The sequence below is a fragment of the Arvicanthis niloticus genome, chromosome 30 (genome assembly GCF_011762505.2).
Source record: "Arvicanthis niloticus isolate mArvNil1 chromosome 30, mArvNil1.pat.X, whole genome shotgun sequence".
Classification (NCBI taxonomy): Eukaryota; Metazoa; Chordata; class Mammalia; order Rodentia; family Muridae; genus Arvicanthis; species Arvicanthis niloticus.
The window spans coordinates 23,570,733-23,593,780 of record NC_133438.1 but is presented as its reverse complement, the minus strand read 5'-3'; the positions used below and the strand labels follow the sequence as shown (position 1 = coordinate 23,593,780).

Sequence of the window (23,048 nt, the reverse complement as noted above, 5' to 3'; positions counted from 1 at the left end):
TAGAGTTGCCTCTGCCAAAGAAAATAGTGAATCAAAAACAGTGTCATATTTCTGGAGGAATTGCAGAAATTAGTGCCATCATCAAGGACTTGAAAGATGCAGGGGTGGTGGTTCCCACCATCTCTCCTTTTAACTCTCCAAACTGGCCAGTGCAAAAGACAGATGGATCCATGGAGAATGACAGTTGACTATGGAAAACAAATCAGGTAGTAATTCCGAATGCAGCTTCTGTTCCAGATGTGTGGTGTCCTCACTTGAGCAAATTAACACATCTCCTAGTGCATGGCATTGATCAAGAAAATACCTTTTCCTGGATACCTGTCCATAAAAATCACCAGAGGCAATTTGCCTTGAGTTGGGAAGGCCAACAGTATACTTTTACTGTTGCCTCAAGGATATATTAACTCTCCTGCCCTATGTCATAACTTATTAAAAGGGATTTTGATAGTCTGCCTCTTCCACAAAATACCACATTGATGCACTATATTGACTACATTATGCTGATTGGACTACGTGAGCAGGAAGTAGCAACCACCATATGTGTATTAGAGGATGGGGAATAAATCCAACCAAAAGTCAAGAACCTTCTACCTCTGGGAAATTGTTTGGAGTCCAGTGGTGTGGTGCATGCAGAGATATTTCTTCTAAGATTAAGGATAAGTTATTGCTCCCAGCCCCTCCTACCACCAAGAAGGAAACACAAAGCTTAGTGGGTCTATTTGGATTCTGGAGACAACACATTCCTCATTTGGGTGTGTTACTCTGCTCCATATACCAAGTGACTCAGAAAGCTGCCAGCTTTGTGTGGGGCCTGGAACAGGAGAAGGCTCTACAACAGGTCCAGGCTGCTGTACAGGCCTATCTACCACTTGGACCACATAAACCAGCAGACCAGATAGTACTTGAAGTGTCAGTGGCAGAGATGTTGTTTGGAGCCTTTGACAGGCCCCTATAGGTGAACCACAGAAGAGACCTTTGGGATTTTGGAGCAAGGCTCTACCATCTTCTGCAGATAACTATTCTCCCTTTGAAAGACAACTCTTGGTCTGCTATTGGGCCTTAGTGGAAAATGAGTGTTTGACCATGGGCCACCAAGTTACCATGTGACTGACCTGAGCAGGCCGTCATGAGCTAGGTATTATTGAACCTGCCAAGTCATAAAGTAGGATGTGCACAGCAGTGATTATTATCAAAGAGCAGCAATATATAAATTATTAAAGTGGAAATTTCTGGTTATGTCATGTGATGCAGACTCAACGTGGTATTTTGCTGAGACAAGACCCATGGGAGAACACATGGTGTTTGGAGAGAGTGTAAACAGGACTCAGTGGACAGGGATGGTCCAATTGCATATCTAGCCTGGCAACACTAGGCTTCAGTGCTCTTTACTTCATTGAGAGAGGCATGGCAAAGAGCATCTCCTGGCATCCTGGCTAGTTCCATTGACTTATGCCAATGTAGCAGAGGCCTGGAGGTTTCTTCTGGATTGTGATTTGTGTTTGGTATCCTAACACTGCTGAACTGGACTGCTGGTATCCTGACAACAGAAATTGGAATTACCCCCAAAAAACGACTTCTAAACAGGTCCCTATCCCCTTGTCCTGTTTACCATCTTTTTTCTTCTACATTTGGATGGTGAACTAGAAAGGGGGCTTGAAGTGTTTGAAACCCCTAATTAAAAGTAGGTTTTAAAAAATCCAGTTTATACAGAAGACCAGCTGAAACACCCAGCCTCGTGGGACTGAACAACTACTAGATTCTTGGATTTCCTATTCACAGCTAGCTATTGTTGGGTTAGTTGGACTACAGGATATAAATCATTCCAGTAAATTCCAGATAGATAGATAGATAGATAGATAGATAGATAGATAGATAGATAGATAGATAGATAGATAGATAGATAGATAGATGGATGGATGGATAGATTGATTCATAGATAGGTAGATCCAGTCCATAAACTCTATGACTCTAGAGAACCCTGACTAACTCTAATGGAGACATACTGCCCTGCCTGTTAATGACTGTATTTTTTGTACTGGTGTTTAGGCATCTGGGTTTGAGATGATTGTAATTCTAGGTGCTGATATCTAGTCTTGTTTTCGTTGGGTTGAGTGTTTTGTTCTTCAGTTTCTGTTGCTCTCTCTCTGGGTCTTTAGAGAGATTGGTTGGTGGGTGTTGCCTGCTAAGAAATACTTCTGGGATCCTGATGGGTGTGGCCTCTGAAGATTCCAGTTAAAATGTGCACCTAGAAATTGGGAACTGCCACTTGAGTATGGAAATGGACCAGAGAAGGAGCTGAGTGTCCACAAAGGGAGGAAAGCATGATGTTCCACAAGTATCTGCTTAGTTCCCTGGAAACAAGGGCAGAGAGTGAGGAGAGGCACAGAGGAAAGCTTGCTGAGGAGCTGGGCATGAGACTGGGAGACCAAACATGGAGGAGCAGAAGAAGGAAAGATCTGCACTTAGCCTTCTTGCTTCTCTGGCTAGAGTAGCTTGTTGGTTCCCAGGCATTGCCTGCTGGAGTTGGGGAAGGGCGTTAGGGGAGGGTCTGTGTGACTGAGCCACTGGAGATGGGGGCAGGAGGGAAAGAGGCCTCAGCAGGGTGTCTGCAGAACTAGAGATGTGTGGGGGAGGCTGGATTGGAGGAGAGGAGCAGTAGGTGAAAATATGCAGCTTGCTTCCCCAGCCAGGGCCCTGAACTTTTCCTCCTGGTTTTCTCTTTCTGTTGTCATGCCTTAACTGTCTCCATCATGTCCAGCATTTGTGTTCTCAGGGACTCTGTTTTTAACAGATTCATTCCCATCCCCTTTTAGGCCCTTCCTTGAACATATTCATAAAAGCGATTTTGAAGTCTTTGTCTTTTACTTCAGCTCTAGGCTTCTCGTGGCCTGCTGTTTAATGCTGCTGGGTTGTGGTGGAGACAGACGCTCTTGGCTGTTACTGGGTACATTTTTACTCAGGTGTCTAGGAGTCCGCGTTTGGCACTATCGTAATTCTAGGAGTTTATAGCTGCTCTTGTCTTTGCTGGGTGTGTGTTCCATTCCTTGTTTTGTGGGGAAGAGGGGGGTTACATGTTTATTTGTTGTTTTGTTTTGTTTTGTTTAATTTTGGTTTTGCCCTCTCTGGATCTCAGAGGACTGTTGTGGCTATGAGTTCCTGGTAGAAGTGTTTCTGAGTCCCTCCCAGTTGAAGGGATCCCAAGAAGAAAGTGTTACTAGGGACTGTCTGGAAGGAGTGAGGTTTGGCAAGAAGAGGAAGGCTGACAGAGTCCAAGGAAAGAAGAAAGTTGGATCTGCCACCAGACTCAGTGGCATCCTGAGGGAGTTGAGGCAAGGGAGGGCAAGCCCTTCTAGCCAGCCAGTAGGTCTGTATTGGCTGGGAGAAGAGACTGGAGAATTTGCAGTGAAGAAAAGAAATGAATGTGAAGATGGCATACCTGATTCCCAAGCCTGCCCTTCCCAGGTAAAGTCTGCTGCTATTGGAGGTACTGGCAGCTGACAGGAAGAGGATGGGGTAAGAGGGGAAGGCTGGGTCCCATGAGGACCTGCAGAGTTCCCAGGGAATGAGGCAAAGGAGGGGGCCAGGTCTCAACAGGTCAGTTACAGGATACCTAGCCCTTTCAAGTTATTTTCCTCACTGAGTCGACAATGTCTAGAATTAATATGAATTTTCTTCTTCAGAAGTATTATTTTTTAAAAAAAAAAAATTACATCTTCTCTCCTATATGACTCCATGAATTTGTTCCAAGCTACAGTCAATTCTGTGAGGTTTTTTTTTTTCTGATACTTCATTGATTTCCCCCAGGAACATAAATAAAATACTAATATAAATTAAGTATACCATGCTTTATTTTACCTCTTATTATTACAGTCATTCAGAGAGTGTGAATGACTTACATATGTGACAGTGACACTAGGGTGTGAGCAACTTACATATGTGACAGTAACCCAGACAGTTTAAATGCCTTGCATGTATAACAATAACCCCAAGAGTGTGAACTACTTATACACATGACGGTAACCCAGAGAGTGTGAACTACTTACACACATGACAAAAACCAAGTGGGAATGCCTTACACATGTGACCATAACCCAAGACTGTGAAAACTTTACACATATGGGAGTGACCCACAGTGTGAACAACTTACATACATGAGTTATCCAAGAGTGTGAAAACTTTACACACATGACAGTAACCGAGAGAGTGTGAATGACTTACATATATTAAGTATATATTAAAGTAATACAATAGTGTAAACAATTTACATGACAGTAACCCATAGATTAAATGACTTGCATTGATTACAGTAACCCAGAGAGTGTGAAAACCTTACACACATGACAGTAACCCAGACAGTGTGAACTAGCAAAGAGATGCATAGGTCACTGGAAAAGAATATAGATCCCAAAAGTAAACTCACAGGAATATTAGTAACTAATTTCTATCAGTACATAAAATCCCAAAACAATTTAGTAGAACAAACATGGTTTTTCCCTTCAGTGGATGGTGCCCTTATACAAAAATAAGTTCAACATGAAGAATGAACTTACCTGTAACATAAAACTTATAGAAGACAAAGCATAAGACAAAACCTGTGAACTCTAAGAAATCTAGAGGATTTTTAGACTTGATATTTTCTATATTCTAAATATTTATTGCCCTCCAAAGGCAGATGTTGGAACCAGTCCTCATTGTGGTAGTGTTTACAAGGTATAGATTGGGGGAAATGATTATGTCATGAGGGCAGAGTCTCCTTGGGTGGAATTACTGTCTTCTCTAGTTTGCTTCCTGTTGCTGCGATAAACGTCATGACCAAAAGCAACTTTGGAGAAGAAAAGGGTTTATTTTAGCCCATCATTGAGGGGAACCAGGGCAGGAGCTCAAGGTAGGACCAAGAGGCAGGAACTGACACAGAAGCTATGAAGAAATGCCAGTTGCTCCTAGGGTTATGTTCATCTACTGTTTTTATACAGTTCCATTCCACCTACCCAGGGATGGTGTCACCCACACTGGGAGAGACCCTCAGATAACCCAAGTGGTCAAGTTGACAACTAAAGTTAACCAGGAGAGTGTCTTTTTAAGAGAACTTTCAAGAGCAGCCTGTCAAAGGAAGACAGCCATTTGCAAACTAGAAAGCATCCCCTCACCAGACACCAACCCTGCCAGTGCCTTGATTTCTGACAGAATCTAGATCTGTGAGATATAGATTTGTTGTTCACATGTACACACATACACATGCACAAATACACATGTGCACACATATGTGCATGCACATAGCTGCATAGCAAATAGGCAAACAATTCAGTGAGACAAAGCATGAAGACCCATTTACCAAAGAAGAGTACAAATAGAAAATAATCATGGCAAGAGAAAAGTTAAACATTGATAGCCATTTGGAAAGTGTGAAGTATTAAACCACAGTGAACTATTATATACTTCTCAGAAGAACCAAAGCAAAATGAGTGAAGGAATATCAAGTGCTTTTGAGCATACAGAGGGGCTGGATCATTTACACTTTGCTGAAAGGAATGGGAAATGGTTCAGCTACTCTGAGAAACAGCTTATTTGTTAGTTAAAAATGAAACACACAGGGCTGGAAAGATGACTCAGTGGTTAACAGTCCCAGCTGCTCTTCCAGAGGTCCTGAGTTCAGTTCCAAGGAACCACATGGTGGCTCCCAGCCATCTATAATGAGATCTGATGGCCTCTTCTGGCCTTGCAGGCAGAACATTGTATACATAATAAGTACGTTTTAACAAATGAAACACACAACTACTACATATTTTCAGACCTTTGCAGAGGGAAAAACCCTTGCATTAACACATACAACACACAACACGCGCACACGCACACACGCACACATGCATACTACACCTAAATGTCTGCAACAACTTATCCATTATAACTTCCAAATAGAAACATCTTGGGCATCTTTTAACTAATGAGTAATGGTGGAGCAGACTCTGCCAGGTCCATATAGTATAGAATGTTACTTAGTGGCAAAAAAAAAATGGAGAGCAGATAATCAATACATATAACAAACAGGAAGAATTTGTGGTGAAATAGGATATGTAAAAAAGAACAAAAAACACATAATGAATGAACTGTTCCAAATTCCAATAGCATTCATAAGCAAACAAGTATCCCCACATTAGCAACAGCACTTTGTCCAGATTCCCAAGAAAAAACTGGGTTGCTATCCAAGCATGAATGCAGAGGAGACGCCCCATGGCCTGGCTAGTGCAGCCCATTCTTGTTACTTGGGTGGTACATGGTCTGAAGGAGCTATGAAGTCGGCACGTGCAAATACTGAACCAATTGCTTCTAAATGGAATTGTATAAAATATCAACAAAAGTCGGATATAAATTACAATTTTCAATCTGGAAAACAAATCTCTTCGGTTTACAAAAGTAAAAATGAATAAGGCAGTGGTGGCGTACACTGAATATCCCAGCACTCGGGATGCAGAGGCAGATAGATCTCTGAGTCGGAGGCCAGCCTGTTCTACAGAACAAGTTCTAGAATAGTCAGGGCTACACCAAGAAACTTTGTCTCAAGAAAGCAGGTAACAACAATGATGTTGAGGTGCTTGTTCATTCCAGAACCTTATAAGTGAACATAGAAAGATTGGGAGTCCAAAGTTATCCTCGGCTTCGTAACAAGTTCAGAGTTTGAGGCTTACAGGAGACCCTTTCAAGAAGAAGAGAAGAGAGAAAGATAAAGGTAGGGAGGCAGAGAAGAAGAGAGGGAAGATGATCGGGGTTCAGACCCTATTCCTGGGCTTCACAGTCGGAGCTCTCATTTGTTACCACACTGCCCCCTACTGACTCTATCCTCCAGCCACACCTGTATAAAACTTTGCCCAACAGGCAACTTACTGCCCTTCTCTGTGCTTGCTGGTCCTGACAACCATGTCAGCCGATGTTCCCCATCAAATCTCTTGAGATGTGTCTCCTGCCCGTTTTGCTTCTATGGTTAACCCTGGAGAACTATACACAATGAAAGAGAATTAAGCCCACTCATCAGCTACAGCTAACTTGGGACTAATGAAGTCACAAAGGCCCTTCCCCCCGGAAGAGGGCAAACAAGAGTCTTTGTGAATGGTTATGAGAGTAACTTGTGCACGCAGCCACTGAAAGGTACAAAAGCCACCCCACAGAGGAATGTGAAACATCGAAAATGATGCTGGCAGCCTTCAGGACCAGCGTAGGAACTCACTCTTCCCTAGAGCTGCCAGAAGGATGGTCATCCCACCGACGCTTGATATAGCCTCTGGAACTGCAAGATTTATGTCCATCTAAGCCACTAGGTTTGTTTTAGCAGCAGTAGGAAATCAATATACCAAGTCTCTTAAGGCTGTTTTAAAATCATTTTAGAATCGGCCTGTGTGATGGTGCACCCCTTTAATCCCAGCACTCAAGAGGTACAGGCAGGTGAATCTCTGTGAGTCTGAGGCCAGCCTAGTCTGTGAAGTGAGTCCAGAACACCCAGGACTCTGTTACACAGAGAAACCCTGTCTTAAAAGCCAAAAAAAAAAATCTTACAATAAAAACACAGACACACATATCCAGTTCATAAATGTACGTAGTTCTAAGTGTTTAAATATATATCCTTATAAAATATACATATTTATATGTAAATGTTAATTCAACATTTTTAGCACGGACTTCCTTTGTGCTCTATCAAAGAACTCTGAAAGTTTTTCACTGAAAGTAGTTTTTGTGTTAAAGAATGTTCACACTGTAGTTTCTGCTGAAATGGTGATGACAGATGCTGGACTCAAAGCTCAGACCCTTAGGAAGTATTTACGAAGAAAGTGGTCCCCAAACTGATTGGACCCTTTCAACCTTTCTAAGCCAGACTATAGAAGGTTGGGAAAGTATGGAAGATGTGAAGTGTTTGAGGAGAGGCTTTTAAAAGAAGATATTATGTGGTTGGGGCTGAACTGTGAGCAAGACCCACCCTCATCACAGAGCAAAAAGAGAGAGCACTGTCACATGGGTGAGGGTCCTCAGAGAGTGTCAGTGTTATTCCTACAGAGGGGGGTGCCTTTGTAGGGTAGGGATGTTGCAGGTAGGAATGAAGATGCTGCACCAAGATCATGCTCAGAGCATCTTGGAGGTGGACAGCATAAAATCACTGTGGGCTCAATCCACTTTGACTAAAGTGGTCTCCTAATGTGATGTCTCATATCTGCCAGGGACACATGACAGTACTTTTTAGAGATAGCATGGCTATGAGTAATGGCAGATCCAGCAATCATGCAACCAAATTACCATAAATCCTTGTTCTTGTATAATCTTGCTATTGCTTTTTAGGTCTAGACCCATCCTTTCCTATTTAAACCGGCAGGCATAGGGGTAAAGGAAGAGGAAAAGGAAGGGAGAGACGAGGAAGCCACTTGTGTGCTCTTGATTCTCTTCCAGCAGATCTGCGGTTTAGCATACGATATGGTGCAGAATGTCTACTGATACCTACAGTTGGGCTTTTCCAGAGCAAGCACACACTGCAAACCCAGCTTTGTCTGGGTCACTTCTCATAACCACTCACTTGGCACCTACAACGATCTTCCCATGCATTACTTTTATATAGCCATCTTCTCTTTCCACTTCCCTTTCCCATTACTGAATTATTCTAAAGCTCAGAGGATCATCTAGTGTCTCAGACTTATCATGGAACTGGTAGGGCTTGCAGACATTCGTTTAGGGGATTAAGGATAAGCTCCCCCACTAAATCCCACTTAATCAGGAGACAGGAGACTGAGAGTAAAGAGTACTTGGATTATGTCAGCATGGAGTTCATATTGACTATAAATTATTTTCTATTTTAAATCTTTTCCCACTTATTAATTCATTCTGTGTCTGTGTATATGTGTGAACGCATAGTTTCCAGAGTCTGTTCTCTACTTGCACTGTAGGCATTCTGGTCAAACTTGGTCATCAGGCTTGTTGGCAAGCTCCTTTACCTGTTGAGCCACCTTGCCCACCCAGAACTTTCCATTCATTATAGTATGTTCTGCCCAGACTAGAGAGTCAACCCAAGGATAGATTGACAGCAAGGATGTGCTTTATACAAAGGAACAAAAATCTTCAATAAGCATTCAGAGTGTCCCAGGATGATGTAGGCAGTAGAGGAAATATGGTCCCAGGAAAGGTTCTTCAGTTGTGGAATTGAAGGCTAAACACTAGGGAGAGAGGCTCTTGTCTGGAATATTGGAGAGTTCTTAGTCATTACCAGGAGCTGCTGCACACAGGGCACTGAAGAACTTGGGGGCTCAGTGTCCCACTTTCTCCCTTTGGACTATATTCCCAAATGCCCTGGAACAAGGGAAGATGATTGCAGTGGGTTGTGTACCTCTCAATCATTGTGGGAGTGGATGCATTCATTGCTTCCTGGTGTAGGATCTTCAAGCCAGAGAGCTACTTCACCACAACCTCCTTCGAGTCGGCTGTAGACAGAACGGGAGAGGGAGCAGTGAACTCTGGGTGACTTTTTCTTGTTGTTTCTGCTGGAGGCTAGAATGTGGGACCCTGTGAATGGTAAGCTCTACCTCTGAGCTCTATCCCCATCTTCTGAGCAAGCTTGACTTGCAAGGGTTGGCAAACAAGCTTGTGGGCCCCGTTAGAAAGCCACTCTCTCCTGTGGTGTACCTTTGGCGCCCTCTACTGACAAAGTGTAGCACGGAGCTGCAGGACAGACAGCCCCACTTTGGGGATCTGCCCCAGATTGAAGTATCAATCTGGTAACCGAACCACTCCGACACTGGGTCCTTAATTTTCCACTCCGACTCTGGGTCCTTAATTTTCTACTCAGAAGACAAAATGGCCTTGTAAACTCACTATCAGGTTCCTAAATCTCAGGATTTCTCTGGACGTTTCCATTGCCATCACCACCATCATCAAAGGAATTTCAAGAGTACAAAAACGTATTGATTGAGGTTTTCTCTGACATAGGTATTTACGTATTATCCCCAGCATCATAGGCAATGTGATATATTTGTAGCAATATATGAATTGTAGCTATTATTCTTGTGTAGAGAAACTGAAGTTCAAAGACATCTAGCTAGCCTGTGATGCATCTGAAAGAGTGAATCTTGGATCCAAGAGATTTTTGTAAAACCAGTGCACTATTAAGACTCAAAGGCTGGGTTTCTCATCTCGAGAGTAAGCTTTTGCTATGTTTTATATTCCAGGTACCCCCGCTAAGGTACTGCCTTTAGAAAACTATTACACGTTAAATAACATCTCTCCTGAAAATACCTTAAAAATTCAAGAAAGCTGTTTTTCATTGTGAATACAGTAGCTTCATTGTGGGCACAGAAAGTCTAGGTATACGCACATTTCTACTGCTCTTGGACGATTCTATTGTCCTAATATTTATGGAATCCCTGAGTGAGAGCTAGGCAAGTGCTAATTACCCTGCGTCCTCTGATGAAATCTTTGACACAGCTCTCTGCTCCTCCCTGTTCCGGAGATTACCGCATCTTCTTGTGCAGTGCCAGCCTTGTCCCGTAGACAAAATGGTGAAGGTTGGTGTGAACGAATTTGGCTGTATTGGGCGCCTGGTTACCAGGGCTGCCTTCTGCTCTGCATCTGGCAAAGTGGAGATTGTTGCCATCAACGATCCCTTCATTGACCTCAGCTACATGGTCTACATGTTCCAGTATGACTCCACCCATGGCAAATTCAACAGCATAGTCAAGGCTGAGAATGGGAAGCTTGTCATCAACGGGAAGCCAATCACCATCTTCCAGGAGCGAGATCCCGCTAACATCAAATGGGGTCATGCTGGTGCTGAGTACGTCGTAGAGTCCACTGGCGTCTTCACCACCATGGAGAAGGCCGGGGCCCACTTGAAGGGTGGGGCCAAAAGGGTCATTATCTCCTCCCCTTCTGCTGATGCCCCCATGTTCGTGATGGGTGTGAATCATGAGAAATACGACAAGTCACTCAAGATTGTCAGCAATGCATCCTGCACCACCAACTGCTTAGCCCCCCTGGCCAAGGTCATCCATGACAACTTTGGCAGCATGGAAGGGCTCATGACCACAGTCCATGCCATCACTGCCACTCAGAAGACTGTGGATGGCCCCTCTGGAAAGCTGTGGCGTGATGGCCGTGGGGCTGCCCAGAACATCATCCCTGCATCCACTGATGCTGCCAAGGCTGTGGGCAAGGTCATCCCAGAGCTGAACAGGAAGCTCACTGGCATGGCCTCCCATGTTTCTACCCCTAATGTATCTGTTGTGGATCTGACATGCCACCTGGAGAAACCTGCCAAGTATGATGATATCAAGAAGGTAGTGAAGCAGGTATCTGAGGGCCCACTGAAGGGCATCCTGGGCTACACTGAGGACCAGGTTGTCTCCTGTGACTTCAACAGCAACTCCCACTCTTCCACCTTTGATGCTGGGGCTGGTGTTGCTCTCAGTGACAGCTTTGTAAAGCTCATTTCCTGGTATGACAATGAATACGGCTACAACAACAGGGTCGTGGACCTCAGGGCCTACATGGCCTCCAAAGAGTAAGAAACCCTGGACCACCCACCACAGCAAGGACACTGAGAGCAAGAGAGAGGCCCTCGGTTGCTGAGGAGTCCCTGTCCCCCACACTGAGCATTTCCTCACAATTCCCTTTCCAGACCCCCACAACAACAGGAGGGGCCTAGGGAGCCCTCCCTACTCTCTGAAATACCATCAATAAACGTCCGCTGCACCCACTCAAAAAAAAAAAAAAAAAAGAAAGAAAAAAGAAAAGAAATCTTTGACACAACCTAGGCATTGAGATTTCATGTTCAAGATTAGAAACTAAAGATTAAAGCCGTTAAATAATGTGACTAAGGTGATTACCTAAGTGGTAGCTATAGATTATAAATCCAAATGGGTCAGAAGCCAGGGATTATTTAGTTTCTTGGTAGTGCCAGGAGCCTGAAGCTCTCCGGCTAACCTCTCTTCCTTGTTTGTGATACCAATTTTCTTGTTTTTTGACTATTCCATATTTTATATTTTAAAAAACCTAACATACAGAGTGTCTATTTTCAGTCTCTATATAGGTACTGAGGTAACTGGGGTCCTGTGGGGACAGGGAAGCTTACTTCTAACCTTTTGCTTCCCAGAGAGCAGCCACTGGTAGAGTGTCCTCTATCCATCCTCTCAGATTCCAGTGAAGGTGGGCAGACATGTGTATGCCTTCTATCAGCTATCTGCAATAGTCCGAGATGGAAATATCATCTCCTATACTTTTAGGCAAGCTTTTTTCTTTCTCCCATTGTGTGCTCCTTGGCCTGAACCAACTTGCTAGAACCATTACATGCCTAGAATCTACGTTTATGAAATGGATTTCTCTTGACTTCACTTTGCGCTTGAGCCACATGTACCTTTGTAATCCCAGCTCTCTGGAGGTTTAGGCAGCTCAGAGTCTAAGAACAACCTGAGCCAAGTAGTGAAACTGTGTCTCAAAACATAACTAACAAAAAGTAACAAACATAAACAAAAATAGACCTTAGTCTGCTACACTGAAACCAGAGCAGAACTCACACAGCTACTGGAGGCAGGGTCTGCGTGAGGATATAATACTTTTATGCTTATTTCAATCCACAATTACTATATTCTATATTATTTTTGAAAAAAAAAAACCATGACTTCCAAGAATTCCTATAACATTCTGTTACTTAACAAAATTATGCACATCTATGCCTGTTCTTATATAAGACTATATGAGGGAGAGGGGACTTCTGTAGACCAAAATACCTGTCCACCTCTTCTCTTCCTTCTTCTTCTTCTCTTCTCTTCCTGGAATTTCAGGCTATTCCATGGTTACACCTTGTGGTTGTGCTGTAAGTTTCTGGTGTCATCTAAAGTAGATTCTGCATGTAGTTATCAGGGCCTGATACCAATTACAAATAATTTGCAAATGATATTACAATTGAAGGAAGCTCACCTTTTATAACTTCCTATTTCTCAAGTTTCTCTGGGTAAATCCCTCTTCGGTTCACATTTCACACCACACGAGGGCAGCCTTGTTCCTCGAGTCCCACGGTCTGCTGCAGGGTTCTGCATTGTCTCTGAGTTTGCAGATTTGAAAAGAAAAAAGCCAACATACTGGACCAGCATCCTGAAAGGAGCTCATAAGAAAGCAGAAGGAGGCTCATTGGCCTCTGAAGTCTCCTCTCATCCTAATATGTGAGCCTCCTACACTTGGGCTCACCCAGCACCCTCCAGAGTAATGAGAGATTGGCAGAGGTAGGCAAGAGAGATTGAAGCTGTTCCCAGTATTTCCAAATGGAAGTTGTAAAGATAAGTAAGTTCAGAAAACGTTTGTGACGGTGCAAGGGTCTCCAAGACCAAATGAACAGAAGTTAAAAAATAAACTAGATTCTACGCACTAGTAATGTATTCAATGTCCACATCCTAAGAGGTGATTCAAAATCTATCTTTCGGTATTCAACTACCAACTGAGAGGAATTGAGACAGAACCAGCTCCTAATAGAAGCAACATTAACAGCTTCTTGCAGGAGAAATACAAAAACCCACCCGTGATAGTAAAAGAAAATGGCCCTCATGAGCTCACAGGGAGTAGCACTATTAGGCTGTGTGGCCTTGCTGGAAGACGTGTGTCCTGTGGGGATGGTCTTTGAGGAGCTCAAGCTATGCCCAGTGTGGCACAGTCTCCTGCTGCTGCATCATGTGTGCCTGCATGTCATCATGCTTCAGGCCATGATGATACTGGAATAAACCTCTGAGACTGTAAGCCAGCCCCTGTTAAATGCTTTCCTTTATAAGAGTTGCTATGGTCATGGTGTCTCTTCACAACAGTAAGACCACACCCATCCAATAAAGGTACTTTTAATTATTAATTACAATTATAGTGTAAGTGAATGATATTGACAGAAAGGTAGCAAGCAATCTAAATGGTGTTTTAAAAGAAAGAGCAAATGAAAGATGGATTTTTAAAGGTAGTAATTTTTTAAAAGATTAATTTATGTTTACTTTATGTGTATACGGGTTTTGCCTACAGAATGCAGTGTCCGTGAAGCTGGGTTCCCTGAAACTGGCATCATAGGCTAGGGGCTGCTTGTGGGCACTGAGAACTGAACCTGGTCCTCTGTAAGAGCAGTGAGCATGCTTAACTGCTGAGCCACTTCTCCGGCCCCAAAGACAGCTTTCTTTTGTCTGCTGCGGACTTGTTCAAGATACATACTCTCATTCACTTTGTGTGTGCATTTGGTCCATCTGAACCACATGTACTTTTAACTAAGACAGGTGATGTCCTACTTGAACAATACCCACCACTGAAGGAAGCCACATTCTCCCTGAACAACTTTCCTGGTCACTGTTTATCTTTGTTTTGGAAAAAAAAAAATCTTAGGTCGATATTTGTTTGGAGATAAGACAACAGTATTTCTGGGCATGAGCTATATGAGTCAGACAAAACAAGTTTCAAACCTGGTCCAGCCAGTCAAGAGTCGTTCTCCACAAGAGCTGTTTCCTCATTCCTGTGGAGAAAGCCTGACACACAGAATTCTAGAGCTTAATTGAGATGTGAATGTAAAGCACTGAGCACAGTTTCTGGCACAAAGTCAGTAACAAGTGGGAGAGATTACTACCAAGAATTCATGCCTTCACTAGTGTCTTATCAGTTGCCATGGATTTTTAGGAATTAATATTATTATCTATATGGATGTTCAGCCTGCATGTAGATGCACTGCATGCATGCAATTCCTGCAGCAGCCAGAAGGCGACGCCAGAACCCGTGCAACGAGTTAAAAGATGATTCTGAGATGCCTGTAGGTCCTAGGAATAGAACCCCAATCCTCCATAAGAGTAGCCAGGGCCCTTAACACCGGGTTCTCTCTCCAGCTCCTTCATGAACAGTTTTAAGTTTAAAAATTTTTAATTTTTAAATAAAAAGTTGGAGTTGTGTTGTGTTTTCCAGATAGTACCATCATGTGCCAAAAACCAAACCAGTAAATAAATAAATAAATAAATAATGAAACTCACTTTGGTCTGTCTTTATTGCTTTTTCTCCTTGTCTCTCTGTATTAGCTAAAACTTCTAGAAGCAACATGAAAAAATAAAGGGATTTTTATGTCAATAAACACTCCTAGTGCAGGCTTAACCAATAATGCAAGCTCAGAGGCTAGAAGTGCCTGGCTCCTGTTCCATTCTGTCTGTACCCTAACAAAGGTAAACTCTACACACTCTTGTTCACGGTGCATACACACCACATACAGACATGCATGCATGCACATGCACCCACATGCGCACACACAAACTTATGCATTTGTGTAAATGTGGAGGGCAGAGGCCAAAGTCAGGTGTGTTTCTCAATTACTCTCCACTGCTTCTACTTAGATTACTTTCTCGTTACTTATTTTGTGTGTGGCTCAGCATGTGCCACTGCGGGAGTGTGGAGGTCAGAGGGCAACTTGCAAGGATCAGAGTTGGTTCTCTCCTCCTACCAGGTCATCTAGCAGTCTTAACAGGAGGTGCCTTCGCCAGCTAAGTTATCTTACCAGCCCACTTTGTTATGTCTTATTTTTGAATTAATCATTGCTGTGTGTATGTGTGTGTATATGTACATGTGTGAGCTCATTCATCTGAGGTGCATGTGGACATCAGGACAAATGTCCAGCAGTCTGTTTTCTCCCCGACCTTGTGTCTGCTTCTCTGCAGCACCCTCAAGCTCGCTAGCCTGTTCTGTCTCTGCCTCCCATTTCACCACAGGAGTGCTGGGATTCCTGATGTACACCGATGCATATGGCTTTTGTGTGAGTTCGGGAGTCTGTGTCAGCCTGCCTGCCAGGTCTCTGAAGCAAGATCTTGTACCCACTGAGCTGTCCCTCTGCTCTGATGTTATTTTGAGACAGGGTCCTAGCTGAACATTGAGGTCACTGATTCAGCTGGACTGGCTGGACACTGAGCTTCAGAGATTCTGTTTCCATATCCACAAGGCTGGGATTATAGTGCAAACTGCTTTTATGTGAACTCCAGGGACTGAACTCGGGTCCGTATGCTTCCCTGCAAATGACACTGACTGAGCCAGTGCTTTAAAAAGAATCATCTTATTAGACTTTGAGAGGTCAGCCATGCTTCAAAGTAACTGTTTTATAATGCCCAGGCTTGATTTCCTTTAGGCTGGTGTGGTCCTTAAGTTGCTCCTGAGAGTCAATAATAAACTTAAAATTAACTCATGTTTTTCTGTTTAAACTTTGCTTTATTCAGTTTCTACTGTTGTATAATACATCTTTTAATAAATACTATTATTTCAAATACTTTGAAGAAACTTCTGGGTTGTTCCTTCTTTTTGCTGTTATTAACAATGTCGCTATGAATGTTTTCGTATGTTAGGTCTCTGTCGCGCCCCGCTTGTCCAGCAAGGAAGACGCGACAAACCGGATTCTTCTCAACAGCCGTTATTGGAAGTGCTCTTTTAGATTTCTTGGGAGAGACTGACTCGAATGCCCAGAATAGGCTGCTTATATACCCCCAGCCCTGGGCGTGGCAAAGCGCATGGAGGTGCCCGATTGGTCAATTTGCAATGACTCATTAGCATACTCATTAGCATGCCCCGCCCGGGAGGGGGTGATTGGCCAGGTTCATGGTACCCTAGTGGTACCTCATTTGCATGCCCCTTTCGGGAGGGGCTGGATCCAAATTGAACTGCACATGCGCAGGCCTCTGGTAGTTCCTACCAGAGCCTAGGCAGGCGCCATCTTGGATCGCTGCCTCAGAGCGGCTGGCGCGCGCAAATGTGCACCCTTGGCCCACAGAGCTGACGTGGTGCAGCGTTGTTTTAGTCAGCCGTGTCAACTCTGTGGTGCTGTTTTATTCAGCCACATAAGGTTGGCAGCCTACAGGTCTCCACAGAAGAGTTACCCTCGTAGCTCCTAAGGAGATTAAAGACCAAGTGTTTCCCATAGATCCATTTAGTCATACATTGATACTCCTGATCCTCTTCCTCCACCTTCTTCTTTCTTTTCCTTCTTAAAATAGGGCCACTTGTAGCCCAGGCTAGCTTCTAACTTGCTATGGCTATATAACTGAGGCTGGTCTTCAATTCCTGATGCTTCTGTCTCTTTTCTTCCTCTGCTCCTCCCTCTGTGTCTCTCCCTCCTCTCCTTTTCTGCCTCTCCCTCCCTGCCTCCGTGTCTCTCCCTCCCCTCCATGTCTCTCCCTCCCTGCCTCTGTGTCTCTCTCTTCTCTCCTTCTGTGTTCCTCCCTCCCCTCCATGTCTCTCCCTCCCTGCCTCTGTGTCTCTCCCTCCCTGCCTCTGTGTTCCTCCCTCCTCTCCTTCTGTGTCTCTCCCTCCCTGCCTCTGTGTTCCTCCCTCTCCTCCTGTGTCTCTCCCTCCCCCCATGTCTCTCCCTCCCTGCCTCTGTGTTCCTCCCTCCCCTCCTTCTGTGTGTCTCGAGCCAACCCTGACCAGCAGGAATTAAGACACAGAGGAACAACCGGTTCCTTCTCACAGCAGTTTACTCAGGATGCTTAGCAGTTGGTAGTCAAGATGGCGAGACCGAGATCCTTTCCCAGGCGCAGCTTATAAACTCTGCCAGGAGCCCATGAACTCATGCCACGTATCATCTCTCCATAGGCTCATGATGCTTGCATAAGATCAGGCCACCTTGAAGCACAGCCTTCACACCTAATAAGGACTTGTTTATCACTCGGCCCTCTGGTGGCCATCGCCATCTTGGGGCAAGGTTCTTATGGAGCCTAACAGTTCCCCCTTTTTGTTTAAATCGAAAAACGTCACAGAAAACATTGACCTGTACCCAGCAATTAAAGTATTTACAGGGGAAGATTGTACTACCCTCCCTTCGGGATCACCTCCCAGAGTGATGGTAGACCCATCCCACACTCCTTTTTCGCCAGGATGGGATCAAGGGAATGCAAAACCCATATGCATACAGGTATACCTCCCTGTGCCAAGATAATCAGGAAATCTGGCACAGTGCGGTGCCTCGCCCAACTTGTGACTATTCTTTCAGGCTAGCAAGCCATGCTTGGGGAGATGCGCCAATCTCAACGGCATAAAAAGCTTGTGCTATCATGGCAAGATCTCTCTTTCGGGCTTGAGCCATACGGCAGAGGCAATAGAGGCAGAGAACCGAGACACCTAACAAGACTATAGCCAACGCCCCTATGCCCGCCCACTCCTTCAGGTGATGCATTGCTTGTCAAATCCATGAAGACAGTCCCTCAGCCAGCATAAGATTAATCCAGGTGGAATTCACTGTGAACGATGAAATCTCAGTCCCCAAGTCCAGGGAATTGGGGTGCCGACTCTTCGTTAACTTCTTCAAGCTGAATATGGGCACTGAGATATTAGAAGAGGGATGAGGGGAAGGGTAAATTGATAAGCATCTGAAGTCTGTCTTAACTACATCCAACTGGAAGTCCAGGGCATCAGTGAACATGCAGGTGATAAGAAGATTCATTCACCAAAGCTGTGTATTCTGTAATATATAAATCTGAAAACAAATTTTAGTATCAAGATGATTATTTTGTTTGATTCTCTGGAATCTAGTGTTCTGGAGGTCTACCTCTGTCATGTCTGATCCATATACTTCTGGAAGACATAACTACTACCTTAATAACCTCTTCAGAAAACTCATAGAAAAACCTTTTTTTCCAAATCAGCCTTTCCTTAAGCCAGTAACCAGAAAAACCTTTACATTGAGTTTTTATCCAGAAAAATATAACTATATAACTCAGAATCACACCCATTTTAAAAGTTAAATCAATTAACATTATCATTCTGCTTAGCTCTCTGCCTAGAGCAGCCTTCTATTTATTCCTTGTGTCTTTAAAGCCCTTTTCATCTGTTTTTACTCACTTATTTCTTGCCCCATTTTCGTTACTATAACCTTCATCTATTTATCTGTTTGGCTCTCTTGACACTTATTTTTTGCCCCATTTTTGTTACTATGCAGTCACCTTTGTTTCACTTCCGAATTCAGCCAGCTCCGTCAGTTGACTGGTTCTCCAGCGCAGGAGTGAGGATAGCCGCTTCCAATTCCCACGGTATCCTTCACAGAGTCCCGCTTACTGGGGCTTTCACTTTCCTTCTTTTCCTGCTTGCTGCAAACTGCAGACCTTTAAAGCCGCTTTACCGCGGTTTCACTTGTCTCCTTCCGAGAACCTTTTTAGAATCTTGGCCCCATTCACCGGGCACTTAGCGGTCGACCGCCCTGTCTGCTGAGAGTTCTGGAACCCCGGGACTTTAATGTCCCCGTACCGGGCCACCAAATGTTCAGCACCAACCCTGACCAGCAGGAATTAAGACACGGAACAACCGGTTCCTTCTCACAGCAGTTTACTCAGGATGCTTAGCAGTTGGTAGTCAAGATGGCGAGCCCGAGATCCCTTCCCGGGCACAGCTTATAAACCCTGCCAGGAGCCCATGAACTCATGCCACGTATCATCTCTCCATAGGCTCATGATGCTTGTGTAAGATCAGGCCACCTTGAAGCACAGCCTTCACACCTAATAAGGACTTGTTTATCACTCGGCCCTCTGGTGGCCATCATCATCTTGGGGCGAGGTTCTTATGGCCTAACACTTCTGTGTCTCTCCCTCCCTGCCTCTGTGTCTCTCCCTCCCCCATGTCCTTCCCTCCCTGCCTCTGTGTTCCTCCCTCCCCTCCTTCTGTGTCTCTTCCCCCCCCCCCCATGTCTCTCCCTTCCTTCCCTCTGTATCTCTGCCTCCCCTAAGTCACCATGCTCAACTCTTTCATGTTTCTTCTGTATAATGCCTCCAAATCTTTTTCTTTCTACTAGGTTTGGTTGGCGGGTGGGTGGGTGGGGTGGGTTGGTTATTTGGTGGGTGAGTGGGTTGGTGAGTTGGTTGGTGGGTTGTGATGAGTTGGCTGGTGGGTTGTGAGTTGATTATTTGGTTGGTGGGTTGGTGGGTCGGTTGCCTTTTTCTTGTTGATTTGTGAATGTTTATAAAAACTGGAAAACTAGACAAATCCTTTGACATTAATGTAAACAGCAACTTAAGTTTTATAGATTGTAGCCTATCTGTGTCCATTTTTTTACATGAACTAAGGGCTTTATTTTTAACCTTTAGTAACTTAATTATTTTAGGATTAGCTTTGTAACTTGTTTAAAAATATACCCCACCCTAAAACAGATCTAGTTTTCTTTTTCTTTCTTTCTTTTTTAAATTTGAAAGGTTTGTCTTCAACATCAAATCTAGTTTTGAATTGTTCTCAAGTTGAACTTTTCCACATGGAATGAAGTAGGTGTGTTACTTTATCTCCTGTATAGATATACTGCAGTGTCTGCTGGAATGACATCATAGCACCTGATGGGCTGCTCCTATGTGAGAGTGAGCCTGATGGTTGGCTTCTGATTCAGCTTTGTCTAGCCAGGGTGTCTGATGATGCAGCTTTGTAAAGAATGTTTACAAAGTGTCCAGCCTAGTTCTCTGGGAGTGCTTGCCAAGTCTAAAGTCACATTGGGTTCCAAACTGGGATTGTAATAAACTATACGTCAGTTTGGACAGTGAATAAAAATCTTTGCTGTTTTTCATTCTGTACTGGCTTCTAAATTCTCCTGTAAAGAGCCAGTTGGAAGGAAATCAAAGTTTAAGTACAACTTTCCTTCCTTTGTGAATTTTGATGTGTGTAGACTCGTGAGATATTGGTTGCCATGCACCAATGTCTCACGCCTTTAAACCCAGCAGTCCAGAGGCAGGCAGATCGCTGAATTTGAGACCAGCCTAGTCTACAGAGTGAGTTCCAGGACAGCCAGAGCTACACAGTGAAGTCTTGTCGAGAAAAAAAAAAAAAAAAAAAAAAAAAAGATATACTATTTTCTTCCCACCTTTGTCTGTCATTCCTAAGGAATCCCTAATCTATTTTCTGTCCCCATAAATTATTTGCATTTCTTGGAACTTTATGTAAATGCTGTCAATTACTATGTTCTGAGTTTTGCCTGATTTTTTTTTTCTTACATTAACCACTGTTATCTTGAGATTTGCCATTGTCGTTGCTTTTATCAACAATCTATTCTTTTTTTTAACTTCTGAAGAGGAGTCCGTTTTATGGTGGTACAGCCGTGTTCTTGTACCCACTCACCTGGTGGGCTGTTTCTTAAATGTGTGCCATTACAAACCAAAGCTGCACCGGCATGTCTGAAGGATGTTCTCATTCTAAGAGTAGAACAGACTGTCGGATTTTTTCTACCGTGCTGACGAATGCTTTCTTGTCCCTTATATTCCCTCTGGAGTGCATAAGAGATTCAGCCTTTACCTGTCCGTGTTAACCCTTGATGGTGCTGTACAGTTTAAACATTCTGGAAGGATATGGCAGCTTTCCTGATCTGTGTCTCTTTGCCTACCAGTGAGTGCGTATCTTTTCTCAGTGTTAACTTTCCATGTCTCTCACAACTTCCCTTCACTGCTTTACTGAGGTAGCTCTTAGAATTCTCCATCAATACAAGAATTGCAAATATTTTCTACAAATCTGTAGATTTGTAGAAATCTACAAATTTAGGAAGTAGGAAAGTAGGAAAATGAGCTCTCCTTTCAGAATGCTTTTGTTTCAAACAGCAGTCATGTTTAACTTTTATGAAATGCCATACTTCAGTCTAGGAAATTATTATTCTTTCGATATAAAAGGGATTTACCTACTGTGATATTATTAAACTTTTTATTAAATAATTCTAGCTTCATAAAATGAATCTGTAAGTATTCCTTATTTTTCAACTCTTCAGAATATATTATATAGGTTGCAATTATTTTTCTTCTTTGAATCATTGATAAAACTGCCCACAAGTACCATGTGAACCTGGAATTTTCTTTGTAGAAAATGTTTTGAAAATTGATTTATTATCTTAATTATAAGGAAGGGTTTCCTAGAAATTTATCCTTGTGTGCTACATTTTCAAGTTAATTGACATTTAGAAATATTTATGCCATTTTTATTTTTATTTATTTTATGCATGTGGGTACACTGTAGCTGTCTTCAGACACACCAGAAGAGGGCATCGGATCCCATTACAGATGGTTGTGAGCCGCCATGTAGTTGCTGGGAATTGAACTCAGGACCTCTGGAAGAGCAGTCAGTGCTCTTAACCACTGAGCCATCTCTTCAGCCCAGCGTTTTTATTTTTAATGACTACATTGTCTTAATTGTAATCATTTGTAATTAATTATAATATTTTTCTGTCTTTTGTTCAGTTAATCTCAGTTAAGTACAGAGCTATAAATGGAATGCTACTTTTTATTTATTAAAGACATGTAAATTGAAATATAATTATATCACTTTCCCTCTTTCCTTTCTTCCCTCCAGCCCCTTCTGTGTATCCCACTGACTCCTTCTCAAATAAACGGCCTCTTTTACATTTATTACTATTTCTATAATAATATATAATATATTATAATCAATATATGATTAATATAATATGATAAATATTTAAATTATATATTTTATATAAAGTATTATTACATATATCATATAATATATAAATATATACATATAATAGAAAGTAATATGTTGTAGTGGCTATTCCTGGTTGTCACCTTGACTATATCTGGAATGAACTTCAATCCAGAATTGGAAGGCTCACCTGTGATCCTGATCTTGAGGCTGGGAGATACAAGTTTCTGACCTGGATCTTGGCATGGAGATCTTGAGGCATAGTGGCTATGAATCCCAGGAGATCAAGGTAAGGAGATCTCTTAAGTTCAAAGTCATCTGGGACAAAGCAAGTCCCAGACCCAGGTGTGGTGGTACACACCTTTAATTTGGGCCACACCTTCTGCTGGAGACCTACAGAAGGACATTGGGAGAAGGAAGGCTCACTTCTTCACCTGCTTGCCTTGGAGGACTGAGCAACTGCTAGATCCTTGGACTTCCATTCACAGCTGCTGCTGCCCATTGTTGGGGAGTTGGACTACAGACTGTAAGTCATCAACAAATTCCCTTACTATATAGAGAATACCCATAAGTTCTGTGGCTCCAGAGAACCCCGACTAATACAGAAGTAATTATACATTTTATATAATGTATGTATGTAATATATATAATAAAATAAATAT

The 23,048-nt window shown here is 43.1% G+C and overlaps 1 pseudogene; it reads left to right on the top strand.

Annotated features, from left to right (window-relative positions):
• Positions 1-10,514: 10,514 nt before the first annotated feature.
• On the top strand, positions 10,515-11,528 carry LOC143440722 (glyceraldehyde-3-phosphate dehydrogenase pseudogene; annotated as a pseudogene).
• Positions 11,529-23,048: the final 11,520 nt, after the last annotated feature.